The sequence below is a fragment of the Mastigoproctus giganteus genome, chromosome 12, assembly GCF_048544385.1.
Source record: "Mastigoproctus giganteus isolate SK-2022 chromosome 12, ASM4854438v1, whole genome shotgun sequence".
Lineage (NCBI taxonomy): Eukaryota > Metazoa > Arthropoda > Arachnida > Uropygi > Thelyphonidae > Mastigoproctus > Mastigoproctus giganteus.
The window spans coordinates 131001296-131027923 of NC_143586.1; the positions used below are offsets into that span (position 1 = coordinate 131001296).

A 26628-nucleotide genomic window follows, 5' to 3' on the forward strand; every position below is an offset into this window, starting at 1 on the left:
TTACTGTTACCCATATGTAGTACTTTACATTTGTCAATGTTAAACTTCATTTGCCACCTCTCAGCCCATCTGTTCAACCTTTCCAGATCCTGTTGCAGCAGCATAGCGTCAGTAGTGTCCTTAACGACCCTGCCAACCTTTGTATCATCTGCAAACTTAGACATTAAACTTGATATCCCATCATCAGTATCATTCATAAACACCGAAAACAACAATGGACCCAACACTGAACCTTGAGGAACTCCACTAATAACATTAGTCCACGTTGAGCAGTGTCCATTGATTACCACTCTCTGTCTTCTGCCACTCAACCATCCCCTTATCCATAGCAGCAATTTGCCTCCAATGCCACACTGCTCCAATTTGTGCAGCAATCTTCCATGTGCAACAGTATCAAAAGCCTTTCTAAGATCCAAATATATAATATCAAAGTTATTCCCTGCATCCAGTTCTTTTGTGACTACATCATAGTATCCAATCAAATTGGTCAGGCAAGACCTGCCCTTAACAAAACCATGCTGCATCTGAGCTATAACTGAATTCTTGTCTAGATGATCCTGCAGTGCTTCTTTAACCAGTGCCTCCATTAATTTACCTGGAACAGAAGTTAAACTAACAGGTCTATAATTACTTGTGTCAGCCTTTGATCCTCCTTTGTGAATTGGGGTTACATTTGCACATCTCCAGTCTATGGGTACCTCCCCTGAGTCCAAAGAAGCTCTCATAATTATGGCTAGGGGTTTGCATACTTCCTTTGCTGCCTCCTTTAATATAACTGGATAGATCCCATCCACCCCAGGTGCCTTTTTTATGTTTATCCTCAACAATCTCTCCTCCACTTTCCTCTCAGTTATTACAAAATCATCCAGCTCACTGCCAATGTTTACTTTACCTACATCATTCTCCTTCCTGAATAACTCCTCATGCGTGAATGTAGATGCAAAATACTCGTTTAGATTGTTAGCCACCTGAGCAGGATCCTCAACTGTTGAACCATCAATATCCAGTGGACCAATCTGATTCATCCCTTTCCTTCTCGAGTTCAAGTATGTAAAGAACTCCTTTCTGTTTTTCTTTGCATCCTTTGCCAAGGATTTTTCGTAGTCAGCCTTTGCCTGCCTAATCTCCTTTGTGACTTGGTTACAGACCAACTTATATCTATCATAGGCTTCCATGTCACCCATTAATTTGTATGTATCCCATGCATTTTTCTTCTCTGCCACATGTCTCATTAGTTCATCTGACAACCATTTAGGCCTAAACCTTGAACAATATTTCTTAGTTGGTATGTAAAGCCTGGTAGCCACCAAGATTAGTTCCTTGAATGCTTCCCATTTTGAGTTTGCTGTTGGTAACATCATCAGTTGGTCCCACTGTATAGAATTTAAATACTGTCTCAGACCATCATAGTCGCCTTTACGAAAACAAAAACCCTTCCCTTTACCTCTGATGGTAGTTACCTCCTTGAGTAAATCCCACTTCAATACACTGTGATCACTGCCACCTAGTGGTTCATTTATCTGCAGGTTCTTAATGCATGAAGAATCACTACTGATAATCAGATCAAGAGTATTGCTCCCTCTTGTTGCCTCACGAACATGCTGATGTAGAAAACAATCATCCAATAAATCCACAAAAGCCTTGCTAGTGTGCGAGTGACCAACCCACAAATTCCAGTCAATATCTGGGAAATTAAAATCCCCCATTATAAGACTCTCTGATTTACTGGCCCACTCTATTTCCCTGTACAATATATTATTATACTCATCAGAGTCATTAGGCCTATAGCACACTCCTACTCTCAATTTTGATTTCCCTATGCTTATGTCACACCAAACTGACTCGACACTACCCTGTCCATCGATGTCAACTGGCTTCACTTCCTTTAACTTTATGTGTTTCTTAATTAATAGCATAACCCCTCCTCCCCTCCTGTCCTGTGTATCCTTTCTATATACATTGTATTCCCCAAATTCCAGTTCCGCATTACTTATATCTGTGTGACACCACGTCTCTGATATCCCAACAATATCTGCCTTTGATGTTTTGAGCAATACCTCAAATTCATCAAATTTATTTACCAAACTCCTAGCATTGGTGTACACGCAGGTATACATGCACCTGTTTCTATTCTTAGCTACCCTAACACAACCCATGTGTTTACTTGTAACGCAATGACTACCAGCAATCTCTGAAATATCCTGCATCTTGTTTTTCAGACTTCTGCTCATTTGAATAGAAGCAGTGCAAGAATCACTTCCACCTCTGCCAGTGGCTACTGTTAATCTATTAGTCCTTGTAAAATAACTGAACTAAAATTCTAAGCATTGAATGAATTACATTAGCAATCATACATAACTGTACAATCTTTATTGTACAGTTATGTATGCATATTAATACTATCACAACTGTGTAGCTTTACAAAATAACAGTTGGTGTTCTACTTATCTATATATGATATAAAGAAATTGAAATTAACATAAATACCTTATTAAAATAAAGAATACAGGAATATTTACAAAAAGCAGGGCATTCACAGACTAACAGACTAAATGCAAACAAAATATAAAGAATAGGCAAATCAACAAGACAGGTTCTTATCAGTTAACTCATTGCCAAGCCAGTTCTGATAACTAGCTCTTCTCCTGATAGGCAATTGCAGTAGCATAAACTATTTCACTCACTAGCAGATTTAACTTTGGTTTGAACACAGTGAGCAGCTTTACACAATTAAATCTAGGACAACTCCACCTATGTTGGCTATCCTCTGCAAAGTGTTTTAGATCTTCACCTTGTGCTGCTTGAGTAGTAGGCAATTCAGTATTTGAGTTAAGGGATAGTGTAACTCTGTTGGTGGGGGGGACTCTACCAGTGGCAAAACTCCCAGAGATTTTGGGGAGTTGTATGACCTATCGTCATTTTTAATGTAGTGCATAGACGTATATAGAATTTGGTGTGCTGAAAATTTAAAGTTCAGTTATTTTAGAAGCCAGTGTTCTTCTGCAAAAAACAAAAGGGTTGTAGCATTGTAGAAGCCAAAATTTCAGATGCACAGATAGTTGCAGGATAAATGTGCAGAAATTTGCTTCCAGCCAGAAAATAATTCATTGTAAGAACAAACTTCCATTCTGGTGTTGTTACAGTTACTAATTTGAATGAACTTAAGGATGGATTATTACATAAATTGTTAGAGGGAATGTACAGATAAGTTGTGGAGAGTTAATGCATATTAGAATTTGAATGCTTATTTATTCAACTTTCAATTTCGCATATATATATATATGAACTCTAATAGAGAAACTAAAAATTCATTGCTTTCAGAAAATGTTAATCTTTATTGGAACTGTTAGAGCCAAAATGCATTATCTTTATCCTTTTACTGTACTATTTTATTTGTTTAAACTCATTCACATGATAATACATTTAGGATTAAATGTATTATCTGTTCATTTATGCTTAAACATTGTTGCTGTTGTAAACAGTCGCTTTCACTTGTATAAAGCTGTGATATGCTTGAATCGCAAGCATATCACAGTGAGAGAGAGAGAGAAATAGGAATAAAGAATTGATTGTTGTGCTTTATTATATTTAAAAGGGAAGAGAAAATATCACACAACAGAAAGGAAGTAATTAGTATATTGGATAAGGATATGTTCTATTTTAATACAGATAGATTCTAAGAAAGATGAATACATATTTGAGGGTTTAGTGTCAAACAACATTAACTACAAAATCATTTTGTAGTAAACGTTTTTGTAATTAACCAAGAAAAAGTCATTTGGCATTTTCTTTGTTTACTGGAAATGTGCTTATAGCCCAAGATAACTTGTAAAGTACTAGAGAGATATAGCTGTTTGTTATGGTATACATTGTTATTTGTACAAAGTAAAACCGAAATTGTCTAAAAACAAAAATGCAATTATTTACTTAACACTAAACCCTTGCATTGTTAACATAAACTGAAAAAGAATCCTTATACTTTTCAAACATGAATTTAGTTCTCTTTAATACCAGCAAAACAAAAAAAAAAAAAAAATTAGAATGCATCCAAAGAGCGGTTATCAGTCAAAATTTTAGTATCTGAAATAGTACAGATTTGCTGAGGAAAGAACAGGTAGGAGAGAAACTGAATAATTTAATCTGAAAGGAACTGCAAGTATAGCATCGGAACTGTTGTGGTCTACCAAAGGCTTAGAATTTAATTGTGAGGTGGCCACCAGTAGAGTAAAAAATTTTCTTTTAGTGTTATAGTTCTTTTAGAGTTTAGAGATCTATAATGCCTATATATTTTTGCATATACAACCTTGTATAACACGGTTATTAGTTCCTATAAAATGCTGTGTTGTGCGAAACCGTGTTATAAGGGGCTAAGAAAAAGTACAAAAAGAGGGGATTACGTTCACAAAGCTAACAAAAATACACTATTTCGCTAACAAAATGTTAACAAAAATACACCATTCTAGATTTCGTGTATCTTCTGTTCTCTTTAAAAAATCAGTAATCTGGGTTTGTTTTCTTTTGCTTTATAAATCTTTGTGAATGCTTAGTTCCATCTTATGGAACTAAGCATTTTGAAGCTCCCTTTTGAACTTTGGGCTCCTTTCATTCAAGAATCTGCATTCAAAAAATAAGATTCTAATTGCTCGGCTAACTTTATGCCTTCCCCTATACTTTTTAGTGTAAAATTTGGAAGTTTAGAATTTTCATCTGCGCTATCATCATCTGAATTGATTTGATTTTACCTCCAATACCATTTGCACCAAATCCGCTATGCCAGCCTCTTTTTCTACCAGTAATTCTTGAACGACTTCAGTAATCGTGTCTTTTTTTATTTTTTTAGGAGCATCGGCAACTAAGGCCATATTACTCCGTGTATATTGTCTATAAATTGTGTGTGTCCTGAGGTCAATTTTCTGTTTTGTTGGACGAAAAACCCAAGTTTCTGGAAGAAAAACCATGCTACCCTCACCGGAGCCCAGCTAACTCAGGCACGTTATGAAATACCCATAAAATTTCCTCCCTTCATCAATGGGATTCGAACTCAAGCCTTTTCAAAGTCTGTGCTACCCAGGAGGGCTTCAGTAGTCATATCATCAAAACCTTCCCCTCCTACCAATGTAGCAAGTTCTACTATCGCACTGATTCCGTTTTCTGCCCGTTCAGTCATATTTACTGAATGAACTGACTCTGGCCATACATTTTTTCCACACGCATTTAACATTGACAGTTTTACTTATTTCTGCGATATAACTGTGATTCTAATACAGTCCACAATTGAGAAATGTTTCCATTCTTCCATTACTTCAATAGATTCGGAATCAATATTTTTGCAAAATGCATTATAATGATTTTCTGATATAATGCCTTGATCTAATGGCTAAATGAAAGAAGTTTCATTCAGTAACCAGTACGCCACAGTTGTACTTGGGTACAACTGTGGCAGTAGGAACATAACTTTGGTGTTTGGATGGCCTGGTGTGCTATCCAATAGTAATAAAACTATGAAATCTAGATTTTTCCACAAGTTCAATAGCACAGAACATAACATGGGAATTTCCCAATAAAATAAAAGACAGGGATTTCTCGATATTTTTTTTTTTTTTTTTTTTTTTTTTAACTAGCGAATCAACAGCGGGGATTCAAAAAGAGTGGAAATGTTGAAAAATTACATCCAACATAATAGCAGGGCTTTCCCTGCACAAAAGCTTAAAAATGCCTTGTTATGTGAGGTTTACCGAAATTCTCTAACCATGTTAGAGCGAAACCGTGTTATATAAGTACCATGTTTTGCAAGGATTTCCGCAATTTATCAATCATGTTAGAGCGAAACTGTGTTGTAGAAGTACCGTGCTATACGGGGGTTACCTGTACTGTTTTCAGATTCTTACCTTGTAAATATTGTGTACAGTATATCTAACTTTAAATTTTACAAGCTGTCAACTTTACGAGTATAAAAAAAATTTATGGTACATAGTCACATAGCAAAGCATTTTTCATAGGAAAATCATATTCTTCAACTTGTCCAATAATCGAGGGGAAACCAGACATGATAGTTTTCTATTTTATCTTTAGAAATACTCTTTCATTCATGTAAGGTTTTGGGGGATAAAAATTGTCAAGTTGTTAAATAAATAACTGTCTCATTTTTATGTGATTCCTCATATAGTACTGAACTCAAGAGGGGTTTTTTTTTTTTTTTTTTTTTTTTTTTTTTGACTGATACTGTATAAACTTGCTTCCTTGTATTATTTTCCATTACTATTACTCAGGGCTTTTTTGTGACGGTACGACATACCGGCACCTTTTTTACAGCATACCAGCATGGGTGACACGCCTGGCACGCAGTCGGTGTCAGCCATGCCAGCTGCTTCCATCTATTAAAGAGATCACGTGAGAATTGGGCGGAGTCAGCACCCGTCAATCACGGCCGTATCGCTAGCAGTCTGGAAGGGATACCCGTTTCTGAATCTCGACCAAAACTTCATTATGAAATTATTTTTACTTATTTTTTTACTGGGTACTTACCGTATTTTTACATTTTACTTATTATTTTTTATTTATTAAATAAGACTCACCTTTGACTTATTTTTAATATACTTGTATAATAAATTTATGCTTAATAAAATTAATGGTCGAAATTCAGTATCGGATATAGTGTACCAACTGCTAGCGATACGGCCATGATTGACGGGTGCTGACTCCGCCCAGTATCACGTGATCCTTAACAGACGGAAGCAGCTGGCATGGCTGGCACCCACTGTGTGCCAGCCATGTCACCCGTGCCGGTACGGAATTTTTCTTGATAGCAAAGAATGAGTACCGGCACCTGTTTTTTTACAAAAAAAAGCACTGCTATTACTAATTCTGAGCTGCAGTTACAACTTACTGTATGAAACATGCCAAATCTTCATGGTGCAAATCATGCCAAATGCTCCTGTAGAAACATGTACTGTGAACCGTGAGTCTGCTGATATTTAAGGATGTGCTGAAAGCTACGGTGTTTTAGCGTTTTTATCGGTTTTATTATCTTGTGTTTTATCTACATTGTTTTTTGAAATTTAATCATTGCGGTTTAAATTTCATATTTTATTGTACAGACGGTTACCTTTTTATCAGTTTTATCCGGTGTAATTATATTTATATTCTGTTTTCTATAAATTCTATTTATTTCATTTTATTTGTATCATTATTATTTTAATATAACACAATGCTATTTATTTATTTTATTTAATAACGGTTGGTGTAGGATTGTGCAGTTATTATGAATATGAAACATGCCATTTGATGTTAATGCTGAAGTTAGGTGACTGCTGTTGTACAGTTAATCATGGGAATAACCTTTTTCTTGTTTTAAGTCATTAACTTTAGTTGACCCATCATTGCAGTATGGTTTTATCATTAGTGTACACCCCAGTAACCATATTTTGGATGGTTTTTAATATTCTTTGGTGTTTCATCCTTTACTATTAAAACTTTATCACAGTTTTTGTACCTTACCCTTTGGCTTAATTTTTAAAACAAGTTATTTTAGTTATTCTAGCACCATCTATACGAATTTTGGAAATTCTGTCATCCTAAGGAAATGAAGTTTAATGCAATTATAAATAAATTCTTAGCGCTTTAAAATAAATTTTTACTGAAAAGATCGTGAAATCAAACTTTGAGTTTCCTCATATATAGGAATGTGAATTTTTTCTCTTTGTTACAATGTTTACTTAGGTCATATTTTTTTATTATGCACAACTATTTCTGATTTATTTAACTTCTTTCACAACCAACATTTTTTCTCTATAAAATAATATTCCAATTCATTTTCAAAAATGTGGTGTTCAATGTGCATTTCCAGTCATTTGTAGGATACTTGAATTCTGATTGTGCTAAAACCTGAATATAGCTAAGTGCAGCTACAATTGTGAAGGGAACATTTTGCCAAAACTGTTATATGCTCCACAATACAAATTTACTTCAATTAATATACTCTATATATTAATTTAATAAATACAGTATATTTTTGAATCAGGTTTGTTATTGCCTCGAACAAATTTTAGTATTTTGACAAGCCATCTACAATTGTATTTTAACTTCATTTCCTCATTCATAACAATGTTTGGATTTGTTATGAGACAAAAACAGTTCAGTTTATTTTTATTTTATAAAATAGTTTTGACTTAAGATGGAAAAATAATAAATTTTAACCCCTACTAATTATATATTTTTTCCCCTTATCTGTATTATATATATATTTTCTCTCATGTGATTTCATTCACTTATTTTCTAGGTAACCATGTGAGATATAGCTCCACCAGTTTTCAGATGTGTGTATATATATATATACATATATATAAATATCAGAGATGACTTAGCTAATAAAAAAATGACAGCACAGATATCCAGGTAATACGTTAACAACATATAACAGTGGTTTTTTTTTTCTACTTATAAATTGGTTTAGTGACAGTTTATTTTGAAAGATAACTTCATCAGAAGGTTATAAGTAATCTTTTTTATATTTGTGGCTACAATTGTAAAAATATTTCAGAGCTGTTGCTGTTGGATCATGTGAGGGAGAGGGGTATTGATAAATTTTGTCTGTCCCACATGATTGTTATATCAAGTTTTGATAGAAATACAGTCGAACTTCCCTATAACGAATTTGATAAATCCAGCGAAAAAATTCATTATAGAGAAATTTCATTATACAGAGAATATCTTTTTTTATTAGAAATTGTTATCTAATTAGAAAATGAAAACGAATCTACATTTATTTTTAATGTATTTTATTTCAAAAACATACTTATTTAAATTACGTTTACACAATTTTCGCCGGTAAGTATCACAAATTAAAAAAATGTGTAATTTTTGTTTGCACAGTACAATTAAAAAATTGTCTGATCCTCAAAGAAAACCTCACATTTATTCAGAGCATTAAAAACATCAGGAACCTTTTCACAAAACTGTAGACCCATACGAACCGTTAATCAAGTGTTAATCATTTCTTTGCGAGTTGGCTTTTCTACGGATTGTTCTGATGCGTCATCGCTAATTTCTTCGTGATCATGGTCGCGTTTAGCACTGTTCAGCTGTATTTCATCTTCATTTGGATGTTCTGCTGTGATCTACATAAACATAACTATCCAGTGTTATTTCATTTTCGATGTTTCCGGACGATTCTAATAATGTCCAAAAGTTTTTCAGTTGTGAAAGAGGCAGTTCATCTTGTTCGTCCAGTCGTTGTTCGACTTCTGTATTCTCTAAGGTTAATTGTAACCTCCAAGTTTCTATTTTCTGATAACGCATTGACAATCTTCATTATTATTCTCTTTCAATAATGAAATTTAAAATTTTTAATAATGCCTTGGTCCATTGGCTGGAGTTTTGACGTTGCGTTTGGTGGTAAAAACAACTTCACACTTTTAAGTTTGGCAGGATGTGCCGAACAGTTGTCAGTTACCAACACGATTTTCCTTTTTTTTTTTTTTTTTTTTGTTATACACTTGTCTAGTTTTAATATCCATTCTTCAAAAATATCACTTGTCATCCATACTTTTTTTATTAAAAGTGTAGTCAACTTCCAAAGATTTTGTGCCTCTAAAACATCTTGGGTTTTTGATTTTCCGATGACTAAAAGTCTTTTTTCACTTCCTGTCATATTTGCTCCAACTAGCACATTGATTCTTTCTTTGCTTTGTTTTCCGCCAAAACATTTATTATCCTTAAAGGCACGTGTTCTATTCGGTAAACATTTAAAGAATAAACTCAATTTGTCAGCATTAAAAACATCCTTACACTCACATTCTTCCAAAATCTTCTTTAAGGTATTGTTCCTCCAACTGTTGCAATCTTCTTTGCTTACATTAACACTTTCTCCACAAATAACCTTTTCCACAATTCTGTGGCACTTCTTAAATTTATTTATTATTTATTTATTTTTTTGGTAGTTGTTGACGCATCGGCTTCTGTGGCCATAGTGCACCTCCCAAGGTTTTTTTTGCAGTACTTTGATCCAAGCCCGAGGCGGGATTCGAACCCGCGACCTTTGGGTTGCCAGGCAGGCACTTTACCCACCCAGCTAGCCCGGTCGGCCTTAAATTTATCTAGCCACCCAGTGCTTGCATTAAATTCTGTATGTCCAAGGGACTGTGCAAATTTCAAAGCTTGTTGCTTAATTATTAGGCCCAATATTCTTTTCACGTATCATTTGCACCCATTTTAGAACAGCTTTATCAACATCTTCGTATATACACACAATTTAATTCGCTTCTTGTCTGCTCCCCCTTCAATTGCATTTAAAATTGATTCTCGATTTTTTTTTAAATCGTAGCTAAACTGCTTGCAGATATGCCATATTTCTCCACAACATCTTTTTTTCTTAAAACCTTGGTCAATATCATAACAATCTTTGCTTTATCATTAATACTTAAACACTTTTTCTTCGACATTGTTTTCACAATTGTAAAAATTACTGGACTGCAGCTCTTGCCGATACATACACCGCAAACTTCGCTGCACTGGCCATATAGTGAATTGTTAGTACAGGTACCTCCTACTCAATGACGTTCGCTTGCCAATTCAACAGTATCACTCACTGTGAAGAAATATACGACTTTGTGAATTTCTTTTATTCTGCTTTCATTCATATATACCCGAAATAAAATTTATGATTAATGTATGCTTTTCAGAAAAAAAAAATACAAGAGCATATAGCCTATGTGATTGATGACGAACGAAATTTAAAAAAAATAAAAAAAAAATCATGAAAACCATCTACTGGGAGTCCAGTTAGGCGAGAACGGACATATCATAATGATTGACATGAAGGTCACGTGGTACAATTGAGGTGAGAAGTGAATGTCACTCAGTAAGCATTACTAAAAACCGACTATGGTAGCATTCTATGTATTGCCGCCGCAACATGCTCAAGTTTACCGCAGCGAATTTCGTTTTCCCCTGAGCCAACATCAATTTACAAATCTACCCTATTTATTGTAAAGTTTACGACCACTTTTAAGAAAACCCATTTGGTTTAATAACTAACAAAAATGAAACAAAGATCCTCCTACGAGCGTCAATGGCCACAAGTGTTCACTAAAAGGTTTATTATTTAATTCCAGATGCTAATGTGCAATTTCGGAAGGAAGGAGGCAGTATATTTGAGCGGCTGTTTAGCAGTAAATGCTTGAAAATCTTCAAAAATGCTTTTACTAATTTTTTTAAAAATTCGTTATAGAGAGACTAACACTTCGTTGTATGGAGTTAATTTTACATGTAATTTCGTTTCAAGATGCAGTGTTTCGCAAAAAAATTCGTAATATAGAGAAATTCGTTAAATAGAAGTTCGTAATAGAGAAGTTCCACTGTATATTAAAATTTGAACCTTTCTAGACTTTGGAAACATCCTGTTTGCCATAATTCCAGAAGAAAAAAAAATTCCATAATTCGGGGGTGGGGGGGATTAAAAACGAAAAACTGTCATAAAATATCATATCATGAAGGGATTATTTACAAGAGAAATACATTAAATGTCAAAAATATTGAAGAAACAGTCTTTCTTATTCAGCCATTAAATAATATTCATAATATTAGTGTGCTCATTTCATAAGGGTGGATTTTGATATTAAAGATGACAAAAGGTCATCAGGACCCATTTCTATTATAACTCTGGAAAACATCAATAAAGTGCAGAAAATTATACTTTCTTATCTTCAGAGAGGTCTCGGAAAGCTAGCAGAATAACATTTGTCCAGAAGCAATGTACTCCTGTTCTGGGGGTGGATTCATGCTTATTTGAAGTTACACAAGTGGGACAACTGATTGTGAAGGGATTCACAACATAAGATGTATAATATTGCAGTTTTATATAAACTTTGGTTTGTATTCATCACAGCTACATACAGTTAGACGCCTTATACTAACCATATGAAAGTTGTATAATTTTTCCATTACTTTCGGAACTTGCTCTAAAATGGTTTGGAATTTAAATGTGTTAGAACTTTTGCCATCTCTCACACTGTTTAACCAACAAATCACAACTGGGACGGCATCTCCTACACACGGAGTACAACTCAGGCTACTCACTGGTGAGAGACAATCTCAAAAATAGTGCCTTATAGATAGTAGTGTTCAGCTGAGAATAAATAGCAAATGTACTCTTCTAGAGAAGTGCTGCTTATTCAAATTGTATGAGTATACTAGCCACTAATTTTTCGTTTTTTATTCAATTTGAATATTGCCATTGTTTATAATTGGCAACAAACTTTCTCCATCTTTTTTGCAGAAACTCAATTATTCTCTGTCTTTTTTTTTTTTTTTTTTGCACATTTTTAATTATTTTCATTATTGAATTGCTCATCAGGTGTATATTGTAGTCTACATTGCAAAATATAAATGTGAGATAATAGTATTGTTCTCTGTTATGTACATTCATTTCATAGTACTTGTGTAGTGTGAAGCTAATTAGCAATGTCTTTCATAAGATACAGAATGAGTACGTGCAGTGTAAAATTTAGCATTAGCATTAGTAGAGGCATACGATTCAAGAAAGCAAGCTTATGCAGCATCAGCCAAAAAAAAAAAATACTTTCCCATTTCACCCCTCCATTTGTTCCAAATGCTTGTCCAGCTCAGTCTTAAATTTATTTAGGCTATCAACTTCCACAACAAAAGATGGAAGTCTGTTCCACCAATCAAGGTCATTTCAGGTCATATACAGTAGACTGTCGAAATAATGGCACCCCAGATAACTGCACATTGAGATTGGGTGCATACATACAATGCAAATGTCTTGCAGTGCCGAAAAAAGAAAATGGCAAGTTTCGTGATTACTGTATTTGTTTACGTTCGCCGTTTTCAAAGTGAATTCTGTACTGATGTCATGGATTATACTGCTGTTTTACTTTAAATTAAAAACCCCCTCACTGTGGCTCCTAAAGTTAATAAATCTCATACAGAGAAGAAAAGAAGAACAACATTAAAGCTTAGTGACAAACTTGATATAATCCAAACTATTACATTAGGGTCACCCGGAATGTTAATTCATATACCCATGTGTATTGTGTCTGTAAATTGCGTGTGTTCTCTGTTCAATTTGCCTGTTTTGCTGGATGAAAAACCACAGTTTCTGAGGGGGAAACCTTGCTATCTACACCTGAAACCCACTGACTTAGCCACAGAGTGAAAAAAGCATATAAAAGTTCCTCACATCAACAATGGGATTTGAACCCGAGCCTTTTCCACCCAGTGTGGAGAGGACAGTTATGATATCACTGTGCTACCCACGCAGACTAAACTTGATATAATAAAGAAGATAGAATGGGACGTAAGCAGAAGTGTATTAATGGCAGAATATAACATTGGATCGTCAACATGTGTATATTTTTTTATGTGCAGTTAATAAAATTGCATTCTTGCATTCATTATTTCTACATTAAATACGTTAAAAATAAAACTTTCTAGATAACGGAAAAATCGAAATAACAGCACCTTGAATCCCCGAGCTCTTTTACTTGTAGTTCTAGTTGCACATCCTCTTCCTTACCCTTTTTTACTCCAGTTTAATCACCTTCTTGTTAGGTAACTTTAGCTTTATCAAAGCCAATCCCATTTGCCAATTCTACAATCTGTCATGGAATTTCAGGAGCACTGCAAGTTCCTGTACACCATGAATACACTCCATCCATATATTGTACCACATGCCATTCAATGTAGCCCGAGTGACTTCTTCCCATTATGCCACATGTTATCTGTGGCCTTTTTGATATGTTGTACCCTCCAGAATTCCTGAAATGATGGAGAGAGAAATAATCTTTATTGCCCTTCACGGCCATAAAGCCAGTGGTTTACAGCCTCAGATTGTGGTCCTCAGATGGCTAGTTTTTGTTATCTATCTCAGTGAATGGTTGTTTCAGGTCCCTCAGAGATAATAGGCTTTGAATATCACTGTTGCAATTGATTCATCAGTTGCAACAAAAAGGTTGGTTGTACTTGTTGGCATGTGTGTTGTCATCCATGTCTTCACTGTTAAAAGGATGGTCAGGCGCATTGTCAAAAATAAGCAAGACTGTTTTTGAAATTTGTTCCTAACAATACTGCTTAACAAGGGGAGAGAAGAAGAAGAAGAAGCAAACGTTTTTAAATTTAGAATTCAAAATGTTTGAGTTATGAATGATGTTATATCAGAATGACAATTCAGAACAGCGTAAATCAGAGATTCTTTGTATAGCTAGTGCTCTAGACACACTAGTTAAAGATTGGAAAATGGTTCACTGCACCTTGAAACCATTACTGATACAGGGAAATTAATGTTACTGCAGTTGCTAAGGGAACTTGGAGAAAACCGAAAGTTAACAAGTTTGCTCACACAATACATTTGTTCGAGATTACTCCAGTACTCTAAAGCAGATTTTCTTTTGTTTCAAAAGCAAAATCTTATACCAATTATTCAACTTTGTGTTCAAAATACTGTTGATTTTCTTCATTGAAGAATCTTCCACAATTCTGTGAGCAGGAACCACCTAGTGACAGAGATCTAGCAGGAAAACATTTTGATGTGCAGTTGCATGGGCTATTTACAAACACTGTATCAGCCCAAAGCAACAAGGAAACTTTGTGGTGGGCAAATTTAAATATTTAATTTAAGGGAAAGATTTTTAACAATACAGTTAGCTTTAAAATGTGTTCTTAATGTTTGATACTTTCACTTGGCAAAAGAATATGAGCTAGTAATAGAAAAGTTGAGGTGGAGGAAATATCACTGCTGACACAACTTTCATCTGGCAACACAGACTTTGTGAGATGTTAAAACAGTAGTCTCAGAGAACAGTATAATTGGAATGCTAACATCTGTCAGGAAACTGGCCGTGCATTTTATTAGTGTTGTCTGTGCAGCTTTCTATGAACAAGGTTACAGCAAGGTGAAAGCAATTAAATGCAAATTTGGTCCTCTGTGACAGCAGTGTCAAAATGACTTGATGCAAATCGGTATTAATGGACCTTTAACACAAAAATTCAACACTTGAAAAGCAACGAATCACTTTTACTTCAGTACCAAAGTTTGAGGCATTTGGATATCCAAAGAAAATGTGATAAACTGTAGTTTCAGAATAACTTGAGGTAATTTTCTTTGATGTAAGTTATATAAATGATATATATTTCATACAAATAGAATAAAAAGAGATTTCTATTAGATTGTCTGTCTGTCTGTCTGTCATCTAATACGAGGCTAGCGCAGCTAGCCTCGTATTAGATGATTAATCTCACATTAGACGCTGCTACACTTGTTTATCTTCTCATGTGCATGTGCTACTGTCTGTCATAATATACGTTAGTTTTCGTGGTTTTTTTAATCGTTTTAAGAAGGGCCCTTAACAAAATTGACAAAAGGAAGATTCCTTCAGATAAAAACACTACGAGTGCAAAAAAAGAAGAGGCTCGTTATTAGATTAGAGCAAAAAATTGATGTGATTGAATGACATGAATGTGGTCATAGCAACTCTAAAATAGGATGAGATGTCAGAATGCCTGAATTTATGGTGCAGAATATTATAAAACACGCAGGGAATAAAAGAAAAATGTAAGTTGCATCAGCTTTTTGTGATTTGCAAACATCTACAAGGAATAGAAGTATTACTATGATAGAAATGAAGTGTCTTTTAACTGTATGGGTTGAGGATTGCAATCAAAAACGTATTCCCCCTTAGCAGAGCATCCATTCAGACAAAAGCTTTAAATTTGTTTAAGAGAATGAAAGAAAAAAATAATGAAGTAGAAGGAACGTTTAGTGCGAGTGTTTGATCGATTTAAAAATCAAGTTCAGCTGCATAATGTTAAAATTACCAGTGAGGTGGCCAGTGCATGATGAGGATGCAACATCTAAATATCGTGATGTTTTAAAAAAAATAATCGAAGATGATGGATACACTAATCAACAAATATTTAACGTGGATGAAACCGGTTTATTCTAGAAAAGGATGCCTTCAAGAACTTACATTTCTAAGAAAGAAAAAGCTCAACCTGGATTTAAAGTGTATAAAAATCACCTAACACTTTTATTGGGAGGCAATGTTCAAAGCGATTTTAAATTGAAACCGATGCTTGTGTATCGGTCTCTAAATCCTCACGCTTTAAAAGGCTACAGCTATAGATTACTTCCAGTTATTTGGCAATCAAATAAGAAAGCATGGGTGACCTAAGTTGTGTTCACTGACTGGTTTTCAAGCTATTTTTGTCCAGCTATTCAAAAATATTGCAAGGAAAGCAACATCGAATTTAAAGTTCTACTAATTTTGAATAATGCTCTAGGTCATCCAACTGCACTTGGTTCATTATGTGAAAAATTAAAAATAATTTTTTTGCCACCAAACACAACATCTTTGTTGCACCCTGTGGATCAAGGGACCACGCAACATTTAAGACCTACTACGTAAGAAAAACATTTTAACAGGCAGTTGCTAAAACTACAGGAGACGATGCAATTTCCTTAACAGAGTTCTGGAAAAATTATAACATCAGACATGAAATAGAAAATATTCAGCATGCTTGGCAACAAATAACTGCAAACAATGTGTGTGGAGTATGGAAGCGCATTTTGCCTCATTGTGCAAATAGTAGTGGTTTCGAAGAAACTGTTATAGGAGAAATAAATATTGGAAGAGAACTTGGATTTGATGAACTAGAAAATGATGATGTTCAGGAACTGCTCAATTCACACTCGGAAGAATTGACTGATGATGATCTCCTACTTTAAGATCAACAAAGATCATTTGAAGAAGCCGGCAATGATGTCGAAGAACGAGATAATGTGCAAGTGAAGGAGTTCACTCTCAAGGAATTCGAAGATATCTTTCGAGCTGTAGAAGTCGTGAAGCAAAAAATTATGCATGCTGACCCTAACCTCAATCAAAGCATGCAAATTCGCCAAGATGTGGATAAACACTCTGCATCTACCAACATATGTATGAAGATTTAAAGAAGGAGAAAACAGTTCAGTCTACGCTGCTACAATATTTTGAAAGACAATAAAGATGTTTTCATCAATGTAAGTTTGCCTTTAGGAATGATATTTAGAATTTTTTTTGTTTTATTTTGCTTTCTATAATTACAGTACTATATGACTTTGTTAATAATAAATTTAAATTTATATAAGAACTCCCCGACATATGGAAATTCCACATTACATAAGTTTTTGCTGGCCAGTGGAAACGTATTTTGCATCCTGTAAGAATAAATGGAGATATCGTGAAAATATAATGTGAACCGAACAACACATTGTTGGAGTTTTTTTTTTTTTTTTTTTTCGTAATTCGTTCCAAGTCCTTGGAAGCTGACAATTTCGCTATATTACTAAGCTATTTATCTCTCTAAAAGGTCATATTTATAATGGAAATTGCACTACCTTTCTATCATTATCATATGTTCCCATTATAAGAATCAATTTTGCCTTTGTGATATTTTTCTAAAGCACATTTCTGGAGGTCACGACCAAAAAACAATTTGCATTCCAGTTTATTGGGCTTTTCTGTTAGTGCATCTAATTATAAACGGGTAGTAAACTCGATCTTATTGCATTTGCAATAATCTCGATAACTGGAATTGTGTGGGTTTTATTTTATGGTATTATGGTGAAATGTGTTCCCCTTCACTGAAACTTCTCTTCACTCCTATTTACATATTACAATGATGAAGGAAAAGCGACCAACAGAAAGTGAAAGTGCAACAGAAAGTGAAAGAAAGGTGGTAGTGCCAGGAAACAAAACAAAATTGATTTAGAAATGAAGATGAAAATGATTGAGAGTTACGAAGCAGGACAAAGTTTGTCATCTATTGCAAGGGAATTAGGTCTCGCTGCTTCAACAGCGAATACTATTTTAAAGGTCAGTGTGCTTATAAAAGAACACGTTAAAGGATCAATGCACTTAAGATCAACAGTGATCACAAAACAGTGTTCAGGTGTTATATCGAAGATGGAACAGCTGTTAATGATATGGATGGAAAATCAGATTCAGAAGCAAGTGCCTCTGAGTCCAATCGCCATTCAAGCAAAAGCAAGAAGTATTTATGAAGATATTAAGGATAAGTACGGCAAACCCCAGCCCAAGTTCGTGGCAAGCATCGGGTGGTTTAATAGGTTCAAGCATTGCACTAGTTTCCACAATGTTAAAGAAGTTGCCAGTGCCGATTCTGCAGCTGCAGAGAAATTTTGTGTGATGGAAAAAATTATTGACGAAGGCAGTTATTCAACGCAGAAAAATTTTTAACGTTGACGAGACTGCTCTGTATTGGAAAAAAATGCCTGATTGAACGTACATTGCCAAAGAGGAAAATACAATGCCAGGTTTCAATGCATCAAAAGATAGGGCCACGCTCTTGCTTGGGGCTAATGCAGCGGGAGATTACAGATTAAAACCACTGCTTGTGTACCATTCTGGAAATCCTCGTGCATTTAAGGGCATTAGGATGTTATTTTGAATTTAAAAGCATACTATTTACGCACAACATTTGTTCAGGCATTGTCTGCAGTAGATGATGAGAAAAATTTTACGTTAAGAGACTTTTGGAAATAATAAAATATTTACCATGCCATCTTAAACATTAATAAGGCCTGGGCAGAAATTACTAAAAGTTGTTTAAATGGCGCGTGTAAGAAAATATGCTCACAGCACGTAAAAGGCTTCGAAGGATTTGAAAAAGATGAATTATATGAAGAGGTTACAGATAAGATTGTTAAGGTTGCAGAGCTACTTCAGTTGGAGGTTGATGCCAAAGACGTGGAAGAGTTAATTGAGGAAGAAGAGAAGGAATTATCTAACAAAGAACTTATTGACTTGCAGGTAGCGATAGTGAAAGAAGAAAATGCTGACAAAGCTTAAGATTAAACAAATGAGGAGCCGAGACGCTTCATCACCAGAGAGATGGCAGTGGCTTTTTGTGAAATTGCATCGGCAATGGCGAGGTTTGAGAAGATTGATCATGACAGCAAACAATTCTTAAAAATTAACAGAGAGGTGAATGATATGCTTGCTTTCTACAAAGAAATCTACGATGAAAAGAAAAAAGCCACTATTCAGTCATCCATTAATATATTCTTTCATAAAGTTGAGCAGCCAACCCATTCTAAATCTCCACAGCCCTCAAACTCCGCAGCAGCGTACTTATCAGCTGAAAACGTCGATTCTGGCAACGATGCTCGAGAGGTAAATCTTATGCCTGTCTCCTCTTTTTTGTAATTTTGAAATTTTTTTAAATTGCACACTTTTGTAATTTTTCTTGTGCATGAGATAAAAAATTCAATAAATACAATAAATAATTCTATTTACATGTTTGTCGAACATTTCTTTTTTGATTTAATCAATTCAGCGAACACAGTTGCAAGTGCTGCACAAGCATGGGGAAAATTCTGACTTACGAAATGTTCTGCTATGTAAGTCTTTTAAGTCGGGGAGTTCCTGTATTCTTTTTATCCTTTACTGTAATATTTCGTTAATAAACATATAAAAACTTATTTTTAAAATTTTTCATTACCTATTTCCGTCGAGCTGGAACCAATTACCGTATTTTACACATAATTATAACTTTGAATAGTGCGAATTCGAATAATGCGACTACTTCATGGGATTCGTTAGTTGCACTAATCGCAACCTAGCTGTATGTATATACATATAGTAAAATCCTGTTAAACTTTTTAGGAAATACACAAATAACTTTGCTGCAATGAAATTTCATTCTAATGAATATTGCTGAAAGTTATTTTGAAAAAATCATTATTATTATTACAGATTTGCCAAATACAAGGAAAAGTGCTCATTTTTTTTCTTAAATTTAAGACATTCAAGGATTTTACAACATGGTTGGTTTGTCTGTGCTGACTTTAAAATGATAGGCATGTTACTTGGACAGCAGTCTGGCTACACAAAAATGCCTTGCTTTTTGTGTAAGTGGAACTGTTGGGCAAGGAGTAAACACCGGAATATCAGTCTGGCCAAAGAGGGGCAGTTTGTTACCTGGACGAAAGAATATAGTTCATAAACCACTGCTATACCCTAAAACTGGCCTCTCTCTCTCTCTCTCTCTACCCTTGCACATCAAACTGGGTTTGATGAAACAGTTTGTGAAAGCTTTACCTCAGGAAGGTCCTTGCTTCAACTACCTTTGTATTAAATTCCCATTGATCATCCAAGAGAAGCTGAAATGAGGTATTTTTGTTAGGCCTCAAGTTTGCAGATAAGATACTGAGATTTTGAGGAAACCAAATAAAAGAAAACAGGTGTGGATTAGCTTTGGGTCTATTGTTGAGAACTGCTTAGGGAACAACAAGGATCCAGACTGCAAGAATGTAGTTGAAAATATGCAACATGAGTGTCAAGGTACATTTTTTACACTCCCACATCGACTCTTTCCAGAAAATTTACAGAGTGGTAGTGAAGTGAGGGTGAAAAGTTTCACCAAGACATTAAAGACATAGAGATGAGGGATACCAGGAGACATGAAGGCTAATTATTGCTGGATACTGAAGAGGGACTGTAAAATAGAAGGATCTGCAAGAAAATCAAAGAAAAAAAAATTTGACCCGACCCGTTGTAGATCAGTTTTTAAAACAAGAGGTGCGTTTAATGGATATCTTTACCACCCTGCCTTTTTTAATAGTGTTTTCAACATGTATTTTTAAAAAAAAAAAAAACTCTGGTAAAAGTAGCATTTTATTATTAATAAAAATTTGTGAACAATCAAATTTTCTCTTCTGATTTTTGAAGAAACCTGATGTGATAGAGCAAACAGAAATCATTTTTGAAATCAGCATTAGAAAATGATTCAGAAACACCCTTTGCTAAGAAAACATCAGTGAATTTTTTAAAAAATGCAGAGTAGTGTAATTATCCCATGATTGTGTAGCTCTCCTTGGTTGCTCCCAATCATGACTGACAGCTACTGCCATTCAAATATATCTTATTTATTTGAAAAAAGTTTTTTCTTCCCCATTTTTTTTTTCACTCATCGCTTACTCATCCACTGATGAGACAGGAGCTAATGCAAAACTGCAGCCTGAGTAACAATATTTATACTTCTCCCTTGGGGCCAGTATATTGTTAATGTATGCCATTACTCAAAATGCAGTGCAGTGCAATACCAAGGGAACTTGTGGTCTTGTGCTTCTACAATATGAGATTGATACGTTCCCTTACAAACCTAGTTTGCCTGTTGCTGTGCACAAAACTTAGGCTTTTGCCATAAATTTCCAGTTAGGTGTAGACTGCTTCACTGGGCAAGCAAATTTTCATTTCCTTAAACAGAATTTTTTGCTGACATTAGTCAAATTCATGCTATGCTATTATTTGATAGTTTGCTGATAATCAAACATGATTGTGCATCTTTCTTTGGTAATCATATTTTACATTGCACCTAAAGGTTTTCGAGAACATAATTACTAAAATTTTCACACATACTTAGAAGTAACATAGTGCTATCAAGGAATTAGCATATATATAAATTTCTCATTGTCAGCAGAGAAACAGATTGCTTACTAGTATTCTGAGTTTTTGACAGTATGCAAGGGGCAACATCCAAAATTTAATAGCATAATTAAAATATTGGAGTATGGATTTTATAAATTCTGCCCCCCCCCAGGGATGCAATGCTGTCACAAATTAAGAGCGAGGCACCTCCGTAGCCAGGTGGGAAGGAGCAGCAGTGTGTAGCACACGCTTCTTGATTAGACCGGGGTTCGAACCCCTGTCTTGATTAGACAGGGGCTCGAACCCCGGTCTAATCAAGAAGTCATTTAGCTCCCCACCGGAGTTTGATAAACTTCTGACATCCCCTTCTCTAAAGAATTCCTCGTGTGAATGTAGATGCAAAATATCTATTCAATTTGTCTGCAACCTGACCAAGATCATCAACTGTTAACCACCAAATACGGAGGATGCGGAAAGGTCAGGGAATGACCACCGCATATCCTGGAGTAATATGGCCTTAGTTGCTAATGCTCCTAAAAACCAAATAACAACAACAAATTAAGAACATGGTTTCTCTGTCTGTAGTGACCAGTTGTAGTTAAAGGTGCTTCTGAAACTACAATTGACTTGGAATTTATATGCTTCAGATATTGGATGCCAATTTGTTGGACAGAAAACTTCAAAAATTTTACAGTAAGGAAGGCAGAAACATGGATCAAGTAGCATAGTTAAATTTTCATTATTGTAAATAATTTGCTCTTTTTTTTTTTTTTTTAGTATGCCAAGCTCTTTTTTTATTTTATTTTATTATTTATTATTTTTTTTTTAATTAATTTATTTTTTTTGTACTTTAAATGAGGTACTCAACTTTTTCAGGTAGCACCTAGATCTCAAAATATTAGCCATGTCTTTTGGTTGTTTTTTTAGCCAAGGAAAGAACCAGATAATATGACATTAGGATCGAAAATATATTCCTAATCATAACATACTTTCTACTAAAATTCTTAGTAGACACACTGCTGTTTGCAGTTAGATAATTTTGGTATTCCTATCATAGGTACTGCTTAGCTATAACATGTTTAAAGGACTAATGCATAATTCTTTGAACATAAAAATGGAATTGCTAAGGAACCATTTGACCAGAATCAGTACTTTATTGTAGGTCTGTAGCCTGCTGTTGCTAAGGGACCATTCGACCAAAATCAGTACTTCGTTGTAGGTCTGTAGCCTGCTATAAATTAATTGTGTGTATTCCACAAGTGCATTTTGGAGCTCTACATGTCCATCGTTTCTGCCACTGCTGAGTGCACTAAAGGAACTCTTACTTTGAGATCCTGTGATTTTGTTTGGATCTCATAAATGTCATCAGATTCCCATCCTTTGAACAGTTTCATTTTGAAGATCAAGAAGTATTGGACTGTGGAGGAACCATTATTAAGTTACTCTTTGTTAAAAACTTCTGCCCAGAGTGTACAGTAGTAGTAGTAGTATTAGCAGTAGTAGTGGCAAATGATGCAAGAACACAAGCTTATATAGCATCAGCCAAAAAAAACCAAAAAAAAAAAATTACACACTTCTCAAATCCATACCTTCCAAGAATTTGTCTAGTTCTTCCAAAATTATTCAAATCATCCACTTTACAACAAAGGATAGAAGCTTTCCAACAATCAACCGCCTGCTGAATGAAAGAAACTTCCACACATCTATCCTGCAACCATCCTTCGTCAACTTATATTTATGACATCCCTCATATGTTTTGTCTCGGCAAGAAGAAGAATGCCGTTCACGTTCAGCTTACTCAGTCCATTGGTTGCCCTTCTCTGTACCTGTTCCAGCAGAACTAAATCCTTCCTAAAGTTTGGCTTCCAGACCTGTATATAATACTCAAGATGTGGCCTTACCATGATCTTGTACAAAGGGATAAACACTTCCTTATCTCTGGTAGCAAAGATTCTGTATATCATTGACAAACCCCATGAGCTGTTCTGGCAGCATGTCTGCACTTCTCAGATAAATTCATATCTGACTGCACAGTTACCCCCAAGTCTTTTTCATTTTCCACTACCCTAAATGTAGTACCATACAGTTGATAAGTTACTCTGGGATTACCCACGTGTCATTTGTCAGTGTTCAACTTCAACTGCCATTTCTCAGCCAGTTGACCCAATTTTCCTGATCTTCTTGCAGTAGCTAACCTGTATGACTATTGTTAGCCACCCTGCAAACCTTCATATCGTCTGCAAACTTAGACATTAAGCCTGATATAACTTCATCAATATCATTAAATAAATACCGAAAACAACAATGAGCCCAGCACTGAACCATGGGTGACTCCACTGATAACATTAGTCCACGAAGAGCAGTACCTGTTGATTGATAACCACTCTCTGTCTTCTTCCACTTAACCATCCCTTTATCCATAACAGTAACTTTCCCTTAATGCCAGATTGCTCCAGTTTATACAGCAGTTTTTATGTGCAATATTATCAAAAGCCTTTCTGAAATCCAAGTATATGATATCAAAATTATTTTTTGCATCAGTTCCTTAGTCACTGCATCATAATAACCTATCAGATTGGTTAGACAAGACTGCCCCTTAACAAATACATGCTATGACTGCAGTATAATTGTCCAAATAGTCTTGCATTACTTCTTTAATTAGTGACTCCATTATTTTCCCTGGAAGATGTTAAGCTGACAAGTCTCTAATTATTCATGTCACCTTTTGATTCTCCTTTATGAATTGGGTATACATTTTCACATCTCCAGTCCATAGGGACCTCCTCTGAATTCAAGGGCCCGGGTGCCAAGCGATTGTGACTGAGCGGTTTATCTGTGCCTTAGAGTGCGATTTCCTAAAAGTGATATATAGTTCTTTTGCGTTCCTCTCGTTAAGTAATCTATTTATTTTATAACTGCTCTTGCTACAAAAGTACCTGTACAGAGTAAGAAAGGCAAGCCACCTTTCTTTTTTCATAGTCTTATTACTAACCCCCTACTACTTCTCGCTTGGTCACACCAGGCACTGCTCCTGCCTCCCCGTGGCGGGGCCGGAAACCTTGGCAGAAAAGCTCATCTGCCAAGGGCAAAAAGGAGCAAAGATGGAGCAAAATGATTATCCATCTTTAGAGCCGACAAGCTCTCGGCCACATACAGAAATTGATTATGACATTTCACAACCCAAGAGGTTGAAAACAAATTCAACAACCAAAGAGTTTCCTTCCTTTTTAATTTTACATTCACTTTCAGAACAACCTCTCAGCAAATTTTCTCCTTTCCTCATCCAGAAACACCTGGAGAGTATTGCAGGATCTCCGAAGACTGTGAGAAGGCTGCAATCTGGAGACCTTCTTTTAGAAACAACAAAAAGTAGACATTCAGAGAAACTCTTACAACTTTCAAATTTTGCTGGGATACCAATTAAAGTATCTCCCCATGCTACCTTAAAAACATCCAAAGGTGTGATTTCTAGTTGGGATTTGTTGAACGTGACAGAGGATGAATTAACCCAAGAACTTCAGGATCAAAATGTTATTGCATCAAGAAGAATCATGATTAAAAAAGACAATAACCTTATGCCTACCAGGAATATCATTCTTACATTTAATTCCCCAAACCTACCATCAACAGTAAAAGCTGGCTATCTACTTTGCCGTGTTCGCCCGTATATACCCAATCCCTTGAGATGCTACAAGTGCCAAAAGTATGGTCACTCTCAGACAACATGTAGAGGAAACCCAGTTTGTCCAAACTGTGGATCTTCCGATCATACTCAGTCTGAATGTTTGGCGACAGAAAAGACATGTCACAACTGTAAAGGTAACCATCCTGCATATTCTAGAACTTGTGAGAGATGGAAAACTGAGAAACAAATTGTTAAATATAAGGTTGAGAATAAGGTAAGCTTTCAAGAAGCAAGGAAAATAATTGCTCCTACCATGCCCAAACGTACCTATGCAAATGTTGCACAAAAACAACAAACAGTATCCACCCAAACTGAAGGTACCGTCCCCTCAAACATATCAATCTCTGACTGGGCTCGAGCTGTCCTCTCTCAGCAACAGTCCAGTAATCCCAAGCATTCAGACCAGGCAAGTAACACTCCTCTTACAATACCAGCGACATCTCCTACTCTACCGGAAGATCCAATATTAGAAATTCATGCCGAAGAAGAAGAAATGGACACTGGTCGGCCAGTTTTCCTAAAAAAAGACAGACAAAAATTGGAACGTCATAAACCAGTCACCTTCAAAAAGCAGTCAGATACATCTCAAACAATTAAACACAAATAATGGCCTTCTTTGTACAGTGGAACTGCAGAGGCTTTCGTTGCAACACAGATGATATCCATAATCTAATTAACCAGTATTCTCCAGTTGCTCTCTGTCTCCAAGAAACTTACTTAACCTCGCAAATTTCTCCATCGATAAAGAACTACTGCCTTTATCGAAGAGATCGCAATACAGCAAATACTGCCCAGGGTGGTGTAGCAATCCTGATAAATTCAAAGATCCCAACTAAGCATATCCCACTTCAAACTGAAATAGAAGCTGTTGCGGTTCGTATAACTCTCCATATTGCAATAACACTAGTCTCAATCTATTTACAGCCAAACCATACTTATTGTTTAAAAGAATTTGAAGACCTCTTCATACAGACACCTCCACCTCTCTGTATATTAGGGGACTTTAATGGGCACAACCCCCTATGGGGTGCTTCTAAATTGGATATACGTGGTCGACTCATTGAAAGACTTTTAGATGCACTAAACCTCACCATACTGAATACTGGCACGCACACTCACATTCAACTCCCAACTGGACATACTTCAGCAATAGATCTTTCCATTTGGTCCCAACTATAGAGTGGTATGTTATAAACGATCCTATGGGCAGTGATCACTTCCCAATCGTATGCAAGGTATTGATAGCACAGACTCCTTTAACTAAACCCTGCAGGAAATGGAAATTTACAAGAGCAAACTGGGCAAAATTTCAGTCATCAATCTCTTTCGATGAGAAAAAAATCCGTCTCCACCGTATTGATGATGTGACAGATTACATCACGTCGCATCTCTTAAACGTGGCTAAAGATACAATACCATTATCAAATCCACCGGGTCGAAAGCACTATAATTATTGGTGGAATGAGGAATGCACCAAAGCAAAAAAAGCAAAAAATAAAG

The 26628-nt window shown here is 35.4% G+C and overlaps 1 protein-coding gene across 5 annotated transcripts in view; it reads left to right on the forward strand.

Moving 5' to 3' along the window:
* Window positions 1–26628, forward strand: part of LOC150077431 (uncharacterized) — a 284193-nt gene that overhangs the window by 51586 nt on the left and 205979 nt on the right. For all 5 annotated transcript variants that reach the window (XM_090386306.1, XM_090386304.1, XM_090386307.1 and 2 more), the window contains one exon: window positions 8279–8394. The gene's annotated coding sequence lies outside the window, so the exon portion shown is untranslated. The remainder of the gene's footprint in view (window positions 1–8278; window positions 8395–26628) is intronic.